This window comes from Pollicipes pollicipes, unplaced genomic scaffold (genome assembly GCF_011947565.3).
Source record: "Pollicipes pollicipes isolate AB1234 unplaced genomic scaffold, Ppol_2.1 Scaffold_7261;HRSCAF=8764_pilon_pilon_pilon, whole genome shotgun sequence".
NCBI classification, from domain to species: Eukaryota; Metazoa; Arthropoda; class Thecostraca; order Pollicipedomorpha; family Pollicipedidae; genus Pollicipes; species Pollicipes pollicipes.
This window is the reverse complement of record NW_023597054.1, coordinates 29,615,487-29,632,020: the sequence shown is the minus strand read 5'-3', so window position 1 is coordinate 29,632,020 and position 16,534 is coordinate 29,615,487. Positions and strand designations below refer to the sequence as shown.

Below are 16,534 nucleotides of genomic sequence, written 5' to 3'. Positions count from 1 at the left end.
ACTCAAAAACTATTCACTGCACACCGGGCTATGCGCACCGTAAACGAGCGCAATTTCTTGCGAGCCGTAAAAAATTGTATGTTCATGTGTTTTATGTGCATATGTGTAATGTCAAGCTGTCAACATTTACTCACGCACAAATTAAAACATGTCATTAACCTGGCACGCGTATGTGCATGGGGAAGGGGGGGGGGGGCACGTACCGCCAGCACTTATCGGGGGCATTACGAGCATTGCTTCGGGCGCACGCTACTGTTTGTACAATATGGGTTGTAAAGGGCTTTCCTCGTCGTCGTCGTCGTCGTCGTCATCAATCACACGTGATGATGTGATTGTATGCAATTTCAGAGAAGATCTCGGGCTGGAACTGATGAGGCGTGACACCAACTGCACGTTGCAGGCGAGCCGGCTACTGTCTACAAACTCTTTCTTTTCAGAAATTTCAGTCAGATCTCCGAAAGCGTAGGTCAGCGGTGCACCGCCTAAAAACACTGACCGTCTACAAGCGACTGATAATCTATAAATCACTGAACCATGGCATCGATCGAAAGATTGATCCGAGGAATGCGACCCATAGGCATAACGTGTGTATGCCAATTATCAGCTTTATTGCGTGCAACTTCACATTTCTCGAGACCGGTTTCAAATGTAGCAATACGAAGCCAACCCGACAGACATTCTGGTAATGGAAATTACACGTGCGTATGATTTACCTCGCTGTGGTTATCATTCATCCAAAGCACTTGCGTTTTTGCAATTTTTTGATCAAGTCATCAAACGCGCAAGATTATTCCTTCGGCGAAACTGTCAGTTCTGCTGAGGCACGTACGCGGGCAATTTTGAAGCCACTTTGGTGAGCTAGCGCACAAGCGCTACAGCAGTGAGCCCCTGCCTACTGTCCGTCTTTGTGGGGGGTTTCAAAAGTATCTTTTCAGTTAGCTTCGGTTATGGTATCATCACCTTGATGATAATTGATAGCTCTCATGCCTGTTATCGCCCAGCTCACCTCATGCCACATAAGTCGCCTTTTTATGCTAGCATGCGCCTTAACACGCTTCCCCGACGCGAAGATCAGCTGCGCGCCTCACTCAGTTTCAATGAGTGCGATCGAGCTGCAGCCTCCCTAATGGGTGATCTCGCTGGAGGTTCTAATTAACGCACGTCCAGCTGACCGGCTGAATGCCACACCCTCGGCTTGAGGTTACTCTGACCTGCTGAGTGCTCAAAAGCTAAGAGATGCTGAATTTATAGTGTTGACTGAACGTTTGCGACCTCACTCGTCTCAAAATTTGAGGCTTTTAGGTCGTGACTTTTGGGTAACATAAGGTCAAACAAGGAGGTCAAACTCCAGGTTGGTGTCCAAACAGCCCCAAACCTCCTCATGCAGCCGCCTTGAACCTAGATACCTTTTCTAAGCAAAATGTCACTATTGTTTATTTGAGATAAGTGACCTTGTTCGACCTTTAACAGGGTCATGGTGACCAAAAAGCTACGAGATTGCTTTGATTTTGAAGTTGAATAAGGGTGAAGGATTGCGCTAGGCGGTACGTTCCTAAAAAAAAAAAACTGTTGATATGGGTCATTTTTGGTCAGTGGCCTTTCTGACCTTTCATAAGTTCATGGAAGATGTCCACTATGGTCGATTTTATCGAAAACCTAACTCAGCACCAGAAACTACCCATCCAAACAACCAATGAAAAGCAGGTTGGTTTTGACCTCGGTCTGGCCTCCGTACGGAATGGCCGATGAATGAAATTTGTCAAAAGCCTAAATTAAATTGCCTGTCTGTCTTAGAAACTATCTTAGGGCTGTATGGCTTCATCTAACACTCCGTTATTACATCCGATTGAGCGATTACCCAGAAATTACCTTCGCTGACAACTTCGGCCTAACTTCGACCTGCCACAGGTCAGCGACCTTACAAATTACCTCCAATTTTCATCTTTTTTAAAGTTCCCTCACTGTTAAAAAAATTGGAGCAGCTACGCTACGCCGCACCTCTCGGAAATTGTTCTGGAAAAACTTTCGGGGCGTCAAATTGACCCCGCCCAAGCGCATGCTAAATGCATACTAGATGTCTTCGGCTCTGTCGCTTTCACACCCGAAGCCGACCGTGGCCGTTACGCGCCTGACCGGCAGCCCTTTCGGTTCGATGCTCCATGCTTCGCGTCCACATCAACCCCAGACCGGACCGGCGCGTTTTCATTCACTTGTCCGTCGACAAGTGTTGGTCTTTGGCCTTGCCTGAGCCCCTGTCGACGCCTCACGTTGGCATGTGTCAGCGGCGATACTGTACTTTCTCTACTGTACTGTGCACTGTACTCTGATACCGTACTCTCTCCACCTGCGTATGCGGCCTTGCAATCGGACCTTTGTTCCCGTCATTCCTGTGTTGCAGCGGGCGTGAACATCACGGCGATGTCCTGACTCTAAGCCTCGGCTGCAAGCCAGCTGATCTCAACGCGTCGGCGTCGCATTGATCGACATTCTTTAGACAATCCGACTTTTCCATGCAAAGGCACTGAAGTAGATCCTGACTATTTGCGTTGAGCGACACGACGCATTCTAAGGAGATCCGGCAAGTGTTAGGCCAGAACCGTACTCTAGACGCCCGTATGGTAACAACCTACGATAATGCGAAAGCCAAATACTCCACTTGTATGATGGAGCACGCGCGAGAATGTGTTCGCCACGATGTATGAGTGCCCTCCTGGTTAAGCAATTCGTGAAAACTACTTTCCACGATGAACGAAAGGCACTGCATTGAGTGTATGTTTAAAAGAATGTATTTAAAACACTGCTGGTTTAACGATGCAGGAAGACAATTTAGGTCGTTTACCCGCGCTGGAGAATATTGTGGCCCGGAACAAAACGCGTGGCTCCGTTACTGCAAAGTGCCAAGGTGTCAAGATTATCAGGACTAATTGATCACATCGGCATCAAGTGCGTACCAGTGAAGCCTTTAAAAGCCCTATATCCTTGTGCAGCAAAAACAAGCAATAACAATAAACATGTTCGTGCTTTTGTATTCACTGGATCAGTTTGTGTTGGGGTTTTCATGCGATGTGCGATAGTGATTGTGACATGTCATACATGTGTAGCGGAATTTCACTCGATAACCGCATGGGTCTGCACAATACCTTGCAATGTCATGCAACGCCTTGCAATGCCGTGCACAAATTTCTTTGCACCTTTTAAGAGGTGCAAGTTAGTAAAATAAAACATACTCCAACGATCATGAACCAGTCCGCAAATAACATCACGACCTCGTGATCGACAACGATACACCTCGCGGCGTCATGATGTTCCTACGTCATGCACAGGCTCAAAGAGTGTTGCACCCTCGATCACATATGCATTGTGAAATGTGGTCTCTAAGAAGGTCATTCGTATCACGTTATGAATGTGTGAGTCACTTGGAATACTTACGTTGATTTGTAACATGGACGTCTGATAAGCATGCTGAGGCTACACTGAACTTGCTGACCTTGTTTTGAATGAATCTGATTGCTTTTAAAGGGAATATGCCCCATTTGGAAACATAGAGGCAAGCATAAGAAATGATGTGCACATCCCGCTGTAACTATTGGCATGCGTTGAAATGCATCAGACTGGTCTTCACTGCCATGGGCGTCGATTTCCATTCCTTTGGGTAGGGCAGTGCCACCCCAACCACCATGTCCAATCTGGGCCCCAACGGCTAGTATGTCCCCCAAGCTCCTTGAGCCCAATTTCATGTAGGTTATTACAAAAAAGGGTTTTTGTGCTGTAGAAAGAGTTCCTGGAAAGTATTTTGGCAACTTTTGGTTATTTTCACGAAGGTATTTTTACAGATGCAACAATATTTCATGGTTTTTATGGCATTACTAAATGTCGATGAAAGCACTGGAGGGGCAACTATTCGTGGACAAATATTATTGCTTTCCTTGCATTGAAGGCCATATCATAGGAGCGGCGTAGGGATTGTTGTGGACTGGAACACAGATAGTGGTATGATAAAAAATCAGGATTAGGTCAATGCTACGATGTAGTTTTTATATGGTGCGGCCACATGCAGTATCCACTTGAGGACAGCAAACACCATATGGGAGGCTGGCTGTGCCTTTTCAATGAGAAATATGACACCGTGGCGACTGTGACGAAAGTGGAATAATGACTGAGCTTATGTGCATTCGTAATGAAGTGACACTTCGCATGACTTGAAACAGCCAGCATGTGTTACTCCCTCGGTGCAAAGCTATCAGCTGGGGCGTGCAATTTTAAAGAAATGGCCTGCGATCTGTGGAGATGAAGTAGAATTTTAAAGCCTTCAGGACATTTCGGTGATGGGCATATTTAATTTCCACCCTTATCATTCTCATTTGTGGTTGAAAACCGCAATCAAAGTGTTTAAGCTCTGCTTCGGTATATTATGAATTCCATCGTGCAGGCACTTCGATTGCTGCTCTCTGAGTAACATCACTGGTGCTAGTCAAATAATGATATGCATTCAACGAGATGGCCAGCTTTGTAATGCACATTTTAAGTGTATTCGTCTAACATTAAGATGAAATGATATCATGCACCTCGCAATAAATTAGCATTTGCAGGTAAATGGCGGATCAGCATTATAGCATGGAGGGCTTTTGCGGGCTGGATTACGATGTAGGCGGGCGGGCTGGGCTGAGGGCTGATCTTTTGGGGGAAAGTTGCGTCCCTGTTTGGGACCCCTGAAGCGAAGAGAGCATCTTTGTTGGTCAGGGGCTTACGATGCCTTAAAATACTGGGCCCATTGTTTGCAAGGGGCCTCGAGTCAGCCACCGCAACATTTGTTGGAAAGGGACAGGGACGGGACCCCGAAAGTCGGGGCTTCATACGTTGGTCGAGGCCCTCTGATTACGCAAGAGGAAATGAAAGTTTACGATGTGAGTCCACAACGCGACAATGGAGTGCTTTATTGGACGATTGCGACGATATGTGATATTTCGCATCAATGAGGGCCCGTTCGTCTATCTGGGACAAATGGCCGGGTCAGGGAGCCTTTGGCGTCAGGGGAGCGACCAATGCATGATGCATCCCTCTAAGAGTTTCCGTGTCGATCATGGGGTCCCACCCTTGTGTCACCGGCAACGCACTCACATGTAACGCACTCACATGCGCGTATTAAGCTAACAATGTGCTCTAAGCTTGCATAGCCGGCTGTGATGTCAGAAGCTCGGGAGGTGAACGAAGGGGTGAAGCATCACAACTCGTAACGTTACGGCGCCTGGCCTTGGCCAGCGCTGGGATAGCAGTGCGGGGCGGCGACAGACATGACATGATTAGTCCAAACTATGCACAGGACGTGCGTAACCGTAACAGCGAAGTCACAGCGTCTCCTGCAGCCTGCTCCCGGCGATCGTGACGGTCAGTTCTGTGCACCCTAGTGATCAGTGGGCAGTTGAATGCCCGACTGCGTATCTCCTCTTCCTCACGAAGCCTGGCTGCGGCCTATACCGCCAGTGTAGTGGCTAGCTCGCTGCACCTGGGGGCGGACCTGCGGCTGGCCCTCGCTCATAAGCCCGCAGTGTCTGTTCAGAGGCGAGCCAGGAAACCTGCCAACGCTCCGCTTTTGTCGATGGTCAATGGCGTTATGAGAACAGACCACCGTAAGCCGATTGGGCACCGAGTCAGCAGATGTACTCCGATGGCAAGGCAATGTTACCCGGCGAAGCAGCCTGCAGCCTGGCGACGAGCATGTCAAGAGCTTTCAGGCAAATGAGGCTGCAATAAACTGGCCACTACGCTAATTACTTAAGTCTCAGCTTTGTATTTACTGGCTGACTGGCATAGGAAATAACACTGACTGTTATGTTGGAGTGACTCGGTGAGCAATAACAGGGGTCCGCACATACAGACCATATCTAGCAACAAGCTCGGCGCGACGCCCGCGACATTCGCGATGCAGGTGCGGTAGTAGCCCAGTATGCAGCGCAAAGAGACGCCTAGCGCGGTTTGCACTGGCGTGCTATCTCCTCTATCTAGCGGAAATGAAATCCTTAGCCCTAACAACGACGCACAAAAAGCTGACGGAGTTGGTTCGGGTCGACCTGATCCCCCATGGCCATAGGAACAGCAGCCGACTTTAGCTAGACAGCCGACTGCAATTCTAGATGGAGAAATATTGGGCACGACATGTCATCAGCTTGCCCATTCTGTCCAGACCCGATATTTTAAACTATTAGTGAAACTCGGGAGGAACTACGAGCATTTTAACACATTTTGATGTTGGTTATACGGGGAACACGCTGAGCCCATATTCCAGCCCTATGCTTTCTGGACCGTGACATGCTCGACACGCCGGCCACACGCAGACATCCTCGACCGGTCCGGCCGTAGGGTACATGTCATATCACAGTGAATGTGTTCCCATGCGCAAAATGGGCGAGGAGGATGCAGATGCTGTCGCCGGACGGGCCCATCGGTGGCGAAGGCCGAAAACTGCTGGTACGGTCGACACGACGGAGCGATCACCGACTTCCTACCGGACAAGTTGATTGAAATGGGAATTCGAGTGCTCCTCAAAGTGTTACCCCGGAGATTGGAATTCGGGGGCAGTGCGGCCCAACGGCAGCGTTCTTATAGCACGCTGGCGAGTATTTTCAATAACAGGACAGCTGCGCCGACAGCGAACGTCGAGCGAACCCCGGCCAAACCTATTACTACGCGGGGCTCCTCCACGATCAAGCCTACCACATAGGGGACACTCCACGGCTAAGCCTGCTACTATGCGGGGGCCCTGCACGACCAAGCATACTACTACGCGGGCTCCTCCGCGGCCAAGCTTATTACGCGGGGGCCCTCCACGGCCAAGCCTATTTCCTCGCGGGGCTCCACAGCCAAGCCTACTACGCCGGGGCTCCTCCACAGCCAAGCGTACTATGCGGGGGCTCCTCCACGGCCAATCCTACTACTACTACGCGGAGCTCTTCCCCGGCCAAGCCTACTACGCGGAGCTTCTCCACGGCCAAGCTTACCACGCGGGGCTCCTCCACGGCCAAGCCTACTACGTGGGGCTCCTCCACGACTAAGATTACTACGCGGGGCTCCTCAGTGACCAAGCTTACTACTACGCGGGGCTCCTCCGCGGCCAAGCCTACTACGCGGGGCTCCTCCACGGCCAAGCTTACCACGCGGGGCTCCTCCGCGGCCAAGCTTACCACGCGGGGCTCCTCCGCGGCCAAGCTTACCACGCGGGGCTCCTCCGCGGCCAAGCCTACTACGCGGGGCTCCTCCGCGGCCAAGCTTACCGCGCGGGGCTCCTCCGCGGCAAGCCCACTACACGGGCTCCCCCACTGGCAAGCCTAATTGTAAAAGCTTGCATTCTTGAATGTATTCGTGACGGCGGATGCAAACTTCACATGTTCTTCTGAACCCTTCATCAAAGCTAACCATTCTCAGATTATCATCCATTACACATCAACACATTCCATGTCTATAGAAAAGACCTTATCCGTTCAAATATTCAGCGTACCATACCGTCTATACCACTGTGTCACTGCTAGAGACTGCTCGTTTAAACAAAAACTGTTCGAGGCAAACGGCTACATCAAACAACTTGTTCGTCGCATTCATCGAGAAATCACTCAACGACATTGAGAAGGGCAACAACATCGAGAAAAAAACGGCAGCGTAAATATCACGACCAACAAGAACATCAACATCAACAAGACCATCGGCATCAGCAAGAACATCAACATCAACACCAAAGAGATTAGCATCATCGACTTCACCAACGGGATCAGAGGAGCAAATAAAATTTTCAGCCTAGGTGGCTTTCTTACATTACCCTACCGTAGTATCTAAGTCTGTACGGAGTTCGGAGGCCGTACCGTCTTTCGCTACGCGCGGCCGGATGCTACGGATACGCTCGACAGCGCGGCGTGCTGCAGGAGAGCACTGTCACGTTAAGTCGATGGGCGGCCGCGAGCACGCAGACCACCAGTGGGGTGGGGTGCGCCGGGCCGGGCCGGGGGAGTCCAGTGTAAAACGAGGGCCGGGGTGGTGCAAGGTGGTCTGTCCAGTGACGGTCTCCGTTCGCTTTGTTATTGGCTGAGCTCGAAATGTCATGCCCTTTATCAGGCTGCTGCGTTTAGCTGAGTCATGAGCGGACGTGGAGCAGGACGAGGAAACACTACACTTATGCGGATGAAGCTTTGAGTATGAGGGTCAAATTAGCTGCCAAAAAGAATATTCTTAATGTACGGGTAGCATGACAAAACCACAATGCTTCGAAAAAATCTGGTTTGGTCGGTTTTCCCAAAACCTGCATGATCATCGGGTAATTTGCAATGGGTGAATGTCAGGCCAGAAAGGTAAATGTCTGGCGTCTGGCGTATTGTATTGCAAAACTTGTTTGACACATGAGAACAGGCATCGCATGTTGGTGAATCAAAAAGGCTCATTCGGCTACGTTTTACGAGTACGTTCTGGGCGCAAAAATACCAACTTCTAAGACTCCCATACATGATCATTGCCTATCTGCTCACCAAAACTATGGTATTTAGCGTAATGAAAACCTTCCGGCTGTTTAAATTTTGCAAAAAGCCAAAGACCATTTCCACTGCAAAATATGTGAATCGCTCGACGTACGCAAGCTGAAGACGCTGCTAAATAAAATATTTTATCCCGGAGAATCATGAAGTTTCTATCTGCGCAAAGCTAGTGCATTTCAATTGCTTTGGTTTCTTGTGAGTGATTGGGTCAAAGTGTGGGCAATGTGTGTCATTTGATCGCGTGTGTTCTGAAAAAGCATGGTATATGCGCCGCTTACACTGGCTGGCATCCGGAGTCCGTTTATATTTATGCACTTCGACTCGGTGAGCGAGATCTGTGAACGACCACCCCATCTGAAGCTGATGAAAGACCGGAAGCGTTTCCTGCTCCTGAAGAACTGCTTGCCGGACAGCCGAAGTCCCCGCTGCGGCGCACGCTGTGCGGCCACGCGTCATTGACTTTAGACCCGTTCTTAGACCCAGTTTAGACCCAGTGACTTAGACCCGTAGACCGTTCTGGGACCTGAGCCTACCGATCCCGTTCAAGACGGGCAGAGTGCGCTTTCAGACTTGCTTCGACCTCTTCAGCAAAGAGAAGGTACTCGACGGGGACGGAAAGCTGGTGTGCTCCGAGTACCAGAAGCGTCAGAAATGGTCCACAACCTTCTTGATTCAGAAGTTACCGCGCATCCTTGTAGTGCACTTGAAGTGACTCGCCGCCGCAGAAAATAAACTGTGGACTGCTCCGCCAGAGGGCTGGACGTATTGCCTATTTCTGTCGTACTGGGAGCTTGTAAGCACAACCTGTATGGCGTGGCACACTACACACGCCCGCATTTGGGAAAATAGCGAGAACATAACGAATCCAGAGTCCGGCTCATCTCTACCCGCAACGTCAACAGCTAAAAAGCATGACACTGTTTCTCGATTTGGCCAGTCACTGATTGGTTGCTTACAAGAACGCCAAAACTCGAAGGAATTCGAGAGGGTTGCTCCACATTCAGTTCCGCCGACCGGAGGCCACGTGGGTCATTGTGGAGGTGGAAGTACAGTTTGTGAATGCTCATCAGCTAGTCTTCGGACGTCTGTTAATGTAATAGCTATACACGTTACGGAGTTAAAATGGCATGAAGATTAAAGGCATTTAGTTGAAAAATGTATAGCGTATAGCAGACTTCAGAATGTGAACGGCGCATTCACCTACACCAGACACATAACGTTTTTTTGTCAATGAGAACCTTCAACTTACCACTGCCCTCGCCATAATATGGTTCCAACGGCTGGGCATTTGCAAAGGTCCTAGGTCGTCTACATATACCAAAAGTACCAACGCGCTAAGTGCAAAAATAGCCCTTTTTGCACACTCTTTGACCAACACGGGTATCGGATGGGCGTGAATTTGTGTCGAGGATCGCTGCGCATGCTGAACCCATCGAATGAGTACGTTTCAGGGCATTCCAGGCACCGCCTGTGCTGCGCATCCGCGTGCACAGACAGGCGGACGTACCGCAAGTGTGCACAGACAGGCATGCACACCATATACGTGCACAGACAGGCACACGCATCGCATGTGCGCAGACAGACAGAGGTACCATCTGTGTACACACACAGGCAGACGTAGCGCCTGTGTGCACAGACAGACGGACAGACGCACCATAGTTGTGCACAGACAGGCAGACGCACCGCATGTGTGCAGACAGGCAGACACATCATCGGTGCGCACAGACAGGCAGACGCACCGCATGTGTGCACAGACAGACAAACACATCATCTGTCCCCAGACGCACTGCATGCGTGCACAGACAGGTAGACGCCGCGCCGTACGTGTACAGACAGGTAGACTCAACAGACAGGTGTGCACAGACAGACAGGGGCACGGTACGTGTACACAGACAGACGGACGCAACATCTGCGTGCAGAGACAGGCGTACCGCATGTGTGCACAGACAGGCAGACATATCATATGTGTGCGCCGACAGACAGGCGTACCGTATGTGTGCACAGACAGGCAGACATATCATATGTGTGCGCCGACAGGCAGACGCACCGTATGTGTGCACAGACAGGCAGACATATCATATGTGTGCGCCGACAGGCAGACGCACCGTATGTGTCCACAGACAGGCAGACGTACTATATGTGTGCACAAACAGCCAGACGCACCGTCCGTGTTTACAGACAGACGGACGTAACGTCGGAAAAATAGTGAATTAGAAGACAAGCGGCTCCCGCGTTTTTTCTACGCTAAGCAGAAGGCTGCTGACGCCTAAAGCGCCTCCAGCTGGCAAGATCGCTTTTCAAAACAAATGCACATGCCACGCAAGCAAACACAAGAAGCCGCGATCTAAGCAAAATAAACTTAAGGAACCAAGACCACATAGGCAGGCATAGGCAAAAGGCCTGGTCCCTGTGACCAATGTCTAAAAAAATAGCATTATGCCTGAAACATTTTCATTGTCCGCAATGTCTTAATTACCGCCAGCAATAATGTTAACCTGATTTTACCGATTAAAATTACTGCACATTGCAAGGCTCAAAACCTACTGTTATGCATAGAATTAAATGCGAACGCTATCTGCCGTCGCCCGGGCCCATCTGCCGCAAAGGCTTGGAGCAGAAATACTCTAACGCTATAATGATGACTATTTGTATGTGTCCCCGAAGATTCTTCATCCGCGCTTCGTTTTCATCTGCATGGTGGTAGCAGTCATGTATTTCATCACCGTCGCTCGTCCCACACCAGTCACGCATGTCATCAACTCGTTCGTCTCACGCCAGTCACGTATGTCACCAACTCGTTCGTCTCACGCCAGTCACGTGTGTCATCAACTCGTTCGTCTCACGCCAGTCACGTATGTCATCAATTCGTTCGTCTCACGCCAGTCACGTATGTCATGACCTCGCTTGTCCCACGCCACAAAAGCTGTCTCAGTGTCAAGTATTACGCGGTTGCAACATAACTTTTTTAAATTGACAATGCTATGATTATAGTTAGCCAAGGCCTTAGAGCAAATTGTATGCATTCTATATTTTGGGCCATAAGTTTCAGAAACATCCAACGAATAGGCGATGCTGATGTGGACAATGTGATGTGGCGATGTGATGTGGACCACACAAGTGAGTGGTCAATGTTTTTTGCAGTTTACATTCGAATTTGAGCTGTATGTATGTCATGTGTTACAAAGCGTGCATTGTATGAGGCAGTCTTCGTTTACGATTAGGTTCTTAGTTTGTATAGCTTTTGGACCATTTTCCACGATCCACTAAGACTATCGCTTATCGTGAAATGCGTGCCTCATCGCCAATAGCATATAGCATCTGCCGCATACGCCAATCTACCGCATCGAACAGGCCCAGAGAGTGTCATCCGCATCGTTCAACGCTATCGGAAAGTCGCAACACGGAGCTGAGTGAGAAAAGAGGTAGTCTGGACACAAAGCCGTCATGTTTGCCATATTTGACGGCATGAAGCTGCTCATGTAGGCAGCTGACTGCTGTACTGCCCATTAGTTTGAATGGTGGGCATGTTTTTGGTGGCGTGCGGCGGGCGGTTTTCGGTTGGACTCCAGGGGCGGATCAAGCCTGGAGTTTTGGGGGAGGGGAGGGGGGGGGGACAACCGTTCGTCGCCAGCTGGCTGGTGTGGGATCCGAGGTCCAGTGCATGGTGCCTCTCGCGAGTACCTAGTAGGGACACCATTCAAAACCGAAAAAAACACCGAAATGCTTTTCAATCTTTAACAGTAGTTAAAACAAAAACAATTAAAACAGTTAAAGTTAAAACAAACGGTAAGCAGACGAAACTTTTATGGAGTTCTGGGAATGTTTAAAATGTTTGAAATAAGTCACGATGTGTAAACCGATACATAGTGTAACCTGGCAAAGAAAAAAATATACTAGATTAGGCTACAGGCCTCTGAAATTACTTTAAAACAATCCGATCCTCCAGCCACCTGTCTCACCAACGCGCCGCACTTGAAGCGTTTTGCGACTGATAAACGCGATTACGCTTGATCGCCACAAAGTAAATATGCTGCTAGCGCAGCACTGCCAACTTTTGGTATAACATCCTAAATCTTGTTTTAATCCTGATTCTGGTACATTTATAGCATGTGGATACCTACTAGACAAAATCTGAAGTACCCAGTGTTCTATTGCTCTAATCAGACTGAACGTTGGTGAGTAGATGAAGCGGTGCTAACTATGAAGGGATGGCCCGCTCTGAGGAGGAAACAATGCCTCCGCCCCTGCTGCACTGACCTAAGAGTCCCGATCATGCGGCGGTCGGACTTCCCAGATGCTGTAGTATTATACATAACTTTGTGGAGGGTGCACGGAGAAAATAGTTAAGCCCAAATAAAAAGTGCGAGCCATGCCTTCCCTGACTTTGACCAAATGTCTTTTCAAACTTGGAGAGGGGAGGAGGGCTAGAGTCCCATCCAGCTGAATAAGAAACTACAGCCCTGCTCCAGAGCAAAATATATCGAGGTCAGTAGGGGCCTAGGTGGGTATCACATTGCCCCAGCGTCTGTCCCTTTGCATGGCATTTCAATCATCTTTTTCATAATGTGCTCTTGGGAATTAGTTAACAGGTGCGCCACATTTTGGGCGTTGGTTTCTATCAGTTTTAATCAAGACTTACACATTTAGAATAAAGTTGTTAATATAAATAGCTCCTATGCGCTCCGTAGCTTTACAAAGCACAGTAGGTGTGAGCATGCACTTAGGAAGAAAGTACACACTCAGGAAGCTAGAAAAATTAAGAATTACAAGCAGCCAGCCTTCAACAGTCTTTGACAACCACTGAGACCAGCTAGTGCATGGTGCTAACTGTCAGCTACTGCCTCAGAACGTCACACAGTGCCAGTTGTGTACACAGTACAAGTTCACCTGGGCTATTTTAATCTCGCTACACGCCGTGATTTTATGACTTTTGTTCTCTCCTAAGGGCCGAGACCAGTTTTCAGAAATTGCACGCAACCACACATGGCATTTATCGCTACACGTTTCCGAGTAATGCGTTGGGTCATTGTTTGACCGCACGTCAAACCACGTGGTGGCCGACCAATACTCACCAGTGTTGGGCGGGCGTCCCGCCTGCCCACTAGCGATGTCTCCAGGCGCTCCCCGCTGCGGGAGCCCCACCAACGAACTGACTGGCGGCACTGGCGATCCCGCGGCCGCTGCCGACGCGGACGGCGGCGCATCGCACCGACGCACCGGCGCGACAGTGGCGCCGTGCTGTGGACTGCGCACCAATTGTGCCGCCGCGGCGCCAAGCGGGCAGGCTTTGATCCGCAGCTCTGACTTCACAGGCGCAGCCAAGGGAGGGGGACTCATAGGGCTTTATCCCTCCTCCTCCCGCCAGGTTCGAGCGCGGTTCTTCACCACGATCGAACTGAATGTAATTTCGGAACCTCGTGGTCAGGACAACTATTTTGGTTTTAAAGCTAATAGACTTTGCCACGGGCGGCGACATGTCGAGCCCAATAGCCGTGAGTAATTAGCAGTACTGTTGGATAGTCGAGTGAATGTGAACGGTGCGCGCCTCATACAATCGTTCGAGGCGCCAGGGCAATCCAATTTCGATAGTAATTGACACGCTAGGTACCGTGCCTATTAGCGCTTGTGGGTTTTTTAGTCTGCAGTGTATCGGTACTCACCATGGGGCTAGGACTCGCCGGTAAAAGATACCCCCTCTCCTCCTTCATTACGAATTGCGGCAAATCCCCGTTGCAAATTCTGGCTGCGCCCCCGGCTGGGCTCCAAGTGTACGGATATGATTAAAAGCCTGAGTAATGCAATGGCCGCAAACTGTGTTTGAACTGAGCTCGGTGGAGTCAACATTAGGGCGATGCGCGATGCGCGGCTGTCCTGAGATCATCAAACTATTAACTAGAATGCGCTTTGATCAGAAAATTGGTCTAAAGGTTCTTTATACAGCAAGAAATGCCTCGGAGTCCTGGCTTTTCGGCACCATGATCTCTGGAATCTTATTTGAAGTTATCCAACAAGCACCATGAACACTGTGCGAACCTGACCAACATCCCGGGTATCCAGGTTCTCACGCCCAAGCTCTCGATCCTGATGTTTATGATAAGCAATTGTCTTACTCAAGTCTATTTAGGTAAGGTTCATCGCAACCTTCAAGCTTAGCCACCCGTGTTTCGCGCAGTCCTCAGCGTTGGACCCTGTATTGGTTGTTTGGATGCGAGAGATCAGATTATTCATGATTTTGACTTCTTAGTAGTGGCAGTGTATCGAAAGATCTCGAGAGTGTTTCGGAATCATCTGTCTCGATCCTCAAATGCAATATTTTTGCTAGTGCTGCTCAACCGTGCCCATGACTGCAGCTTGAAACGTCCAGTACTGCCAACGTTACCAACGTTTGCTTGATAACGTCGTTTGACCAGTACCCACTGGTATATTGAAGATCGGTAGCTGTCAGTAGAAGTCCAAGCTTAATACAAGCCCTTGACATCCCGCTGGGCATACAGGGGAGGGTTTCATGGGAAGCCCGCACGCCGTCTTGTTCCAAAGGACAAAGACAAAAGGACAAGGACAAAAAGGACAGTTGCCTGTCGATGATTTCAGCGTGGATTGCTGACGTTGCGCTGACGATTACGGTAACTGACGCACGGGTTACGTACAAAGGCTTTGCCTGCAAATACCACAGGCCGGAGTTTGGGGCAAGTAGCCGTGACCACAGCTTGAAACGTCTATTTTTGAGAACCTCAACAATGTTGTCTTGATGACGTCGCTTAGCCAGTGCCTCTCGGCATATTGAGGACCATTGGCTGACAGCATGAGAACTACAAACTTATAGCGCATCTGAAAAAGCAAGAGCCCAATAGCTTGCTTGCTTGCTTATATCATGTGACGTTTAGCTGTTGCATGCGTCGAGCATGCAATTTGTACTAAATCCTGTCGATCTACGCGGGAGCAGAGGTAATGACCTGAAAGGGAATATGATGGCCGGTCTGATGAGATTCACGCCAGTGCATCCACTTTCCACATTAGTAAGCTTGCAACGCCAGCGCGCTCATTACGCGGCCACCGGAGTGTATACATCATTTTATATTAAGAAATGGAATACATCGATAGATCGGCGGATGACATACCGGCGCGTGCGAAGGCGACATTCTGTCGGTCGGACAAGATCCTCCCTGCGAACAATCCGGTGCAAAGAGACCTGCAGCCCAGCCGGCCACCCGCTGGAGAACGGAATTTGGCATTTGGTCGGTAGCGCAGTGAGCTTCGTTCAGCCGCCCCGCGGTTTTTTCCGGCACCTGTTGTAATCAAACGCGCCATGTAAGCGGCGCCAAGCGAAAGTGAATGTGTGTGGGCGAGCTGATAGTGTCGCCCCGCCCGACACAAATCATCTTAAGATCACCGTTTTGTGCTTACGCAGATCAAGGCAAAAAAAACATCGCAGCTTTTTGAGAAGTCCGGTGCGAGCGCCGGCTATGCGCCGAGCTACCAAACGTATGACGTCATTTGAAAGGGGAACACGGCAGCAGCATAGCTCTCGAGCCTTGGGTATTTCGTGCATCAGGCCGAAAATGGCGAAAACGGCCAAAACGTTAGACAAAGTGCCCTGGTTCCTATCGAGAGTCATCACACAGCTCCTATAGCGCTAGCGCATCTCATGAACTTGAGCGAGTGTTTAAACCGCCTTGACCCCACCATAGCATTTCATGATAGGAGGTAGGGGCCAGGGCTCACTTAAAAAGCGCTGCTTAGCGTGAGTTCTGATCCCAATATCCTTCCTTTCAGCGGTTTCGGAGCAAACATTTAAGAATGGGTTTGATTCTGTATTTAGTTCGTATTCAGTTCAGTTCATGATGATCCCTGGCGTCTCCAAACTAGTAAAGATCAAGGTTAGAGAAGTTACCGGGTGACACACATGTCCACTCAGCACATGCTTGCGTGGAAAAGGCCAGGATGTTGTATTGTTTAAAGGCCAGTTCAAATTTGATGTTCATATATCGATTAGGTACACACTATTGTGAGTTAGATTTCCT

General features: G+C 49.6%; 1 pseudogene; it reads right to left on the bottom strand.

Annotated features, from left to right (window-relative positions):
• The window catches only part of LOC119112812 (uncharacterized), a 47,375-nt pseudogene extending 33,695 nt beyond the window's left edge, over window positions 1-13,680 (bottom strand).
• Between the last annotated feature and the right edge of the window lie 2,854 nt (window positions 13,681-16,534).